The following is a 2,500-nucleotide window of genomic DNA, read 5'->3' as shown; positions in this document are numbered from 1 at the left end:
TCTTGAAAAACGTGTGGAGCAAGGTGTCATTCAGAGGATGAAGGAAACTGGGATTATTTTTTCTACCAGACTGTCAAAAAAAGGGGTGAACATTTGATTTGCAGTTGATAATATAGATCTATTTGAAGATACAACATCAATACAGAGTACATTCCATGGTACAGTGATCGTGATAAATCAGCGAGCTGAAGATGTTGAACCTCTAAATTACCCACTAGTAATTCCAGAAAAAGTATTTACACCAACACCTCTCCAGCTTGAATTGGAATAACTGCCAGAGCAACCAATCAAAGCGAAACCTGTGCAGTTTCCTTCCTATCCACTGAGACCTCAACACCACCTCTCATCTGACTTTACATATACTTAGGCTCTTACTAATTACATTATAGCTAACCCAAGTAATGCTGAAAGCACTACTGTTCATCAGGCAGGGGATGCTGATGAAGAGAATCATCAAAGGGGCTACCCAAATGTTGATAACCCAATTCTGTACCAGAAAGAGACGACCACCCAACATGAAAAGGTGGTTGAAGAATGTAACGATAACTCAGGCTGCCACCAAGTCTGCTCATGGCACCCTCGGAATCTGTCCGGAGTCAGGTAAATACCAAAACAGAGATCAACTCTCCACATTTCAAAACCCATGAACATGAAGAAGCCAACATTCTTTTCGCAAATCATATTTTAGCCTTGGCGAGAAGTAACTTGTCAAATTTTTGACTGGCAAAGGCACAAAGTATAGAGAAATTGATGTAAGGGTGCACGTGCAAGCTATTGGACATCACAAATACTAAGGCCTCATTGAAATCCACTTCTCTGGTACTCACTGGAGTGGCAAATTCTTGGGTATCACAAAAAAGTCTTGACTTAATGCATACCTTTAACTAAACAGTGAAGATTCTGTCAATGACTGCTTTTGAGAGCTTGATGGAAGACTGCTTTTTCCATGTCTCGTGAATGGGAAGTTTCAAGCACAAATCAAGTCTAGAGAACTTTGTGTGCCATGGTACCCTTCTAGGGGTCTCACATATCTTTCTACTTTGAGATGGGAGATGTTTTGATCTAGGAACTTAGAAGGAAGGATGTTACCTCCTACTTGGTGCCACATATTACCCATTAAATTACATATCCAAGCGTGACAAATCATACCCCACTACCTATCTAGTCCTTCCTCCAATTGAACAAAATGGTTAGACCATTAAGAAAGGTGCATATATTGCTGTGCAGAGTCTAGGTTTGTCAGCATCCTGAGGTTTGCTCTAACTTATCAAATGGTCGTGCTAATCAGAATGCAGGGGAAGGTGTAATTCTAGGAAGAATGAACTTCCTTGCACTCCACACTGCAAATGCTATACAGGGGATGTGAAAAATAATTTAAAAATTATAGGCATGACTACGAGTCACAGAATTTACTTTCTTAAATTGTTATAGGTGATAATACTACAGTATTGTTAATTGCTTATCATTACAGTATTAGGTTAATTTCGTGAAACGTTTAATGTCCAACTTTACAAAGAAATGGTTATGTATCATTATGTCAGCAACTGAGCTATAGCTATAATTTTGTAAATGGATATATCAATGGTACTGTAAACACAAATAACTACAACAAGCAGTATGTCCATCTATAACCAATAAAACGACCTATTACTTAGCCATATATATGGAATCACTGCATAGATTTTAGCAATATATTTTACCAAAATTGGATGAAATTTTAACAAAAGATAGTGATAAGGACATCGGATTCCTTTTTCATCGTCAAAAACGAGTTCAACATGATAGGAAACCCTTAAAACAACTCCGATTTTGTGAAAATCTGTTAACAAATATCGAACTTTTATGGATTTCAGGGTCCAAAAGAGGTGGTTCTAGTGGTTGAAAATTTTTAACCCCATCATTTTGATATTTTGGGTCTAACTGAACCAAATGAAATAAAAAAATTAACTTTGACAAGAAAGTCCTATGGGATGACACATGTCACCGCACTATAATGGATAAAATGACTGCAGAGAGATATGAAAACGGTCCAGGGTATGACCCCTGTAGAACTTTAAAGATTTGATTGTCCAATACCATATCGGAGATGGTAGATCTTGTGTGTTGCAGCACAGAAATTTGAATTTCATGATAAAACTGTGCTAATATTGTGCAAGAAAATAAAATCAAAATATATTCACTTTTTATCCAAAGGTTTATAGTATGCTGACTACTTTAACACCACTTTCCTCATGATGGCAAGTGGATCGAATTACAATCTGACCAAATACTTGAACTTGATGGTTGTCTATTTCAGCTACATAAGGACTTAAGTACAGTAGATTATAATTTCATGAAAAAAAAAAAAAGTGATGAGAAACACCACTAACAAAAAGTATGTAAGAGCCCACTATAATTAGCTTTTCCTCTCATTTTATTCAAAGGTCGAGTTAGGCAGGATTAATAGAAAAGTCTAGAAAGCATGGTGGTTAATTAAAAGTTTAGTTTCCTTCATCTTCGA

This window comes from Palaemon carinicauda, chromosome 1 (genome assembly GCF_036898095.1).
Source record: "Palaemon carinicauda isolate YSFRI2023 chromosome 1, ASM3689809v2, whole genome shotgun sequence".
Taxonomy (NCBI): Eukaryota; Metazoa; Arthropoda; class Malacostraca; order Decapoda; family Palaemonidae; genus Palaemon; species Palaemon carinicauda.
This window is presented reverse-complemented; position numbering follows the sequence as displayed.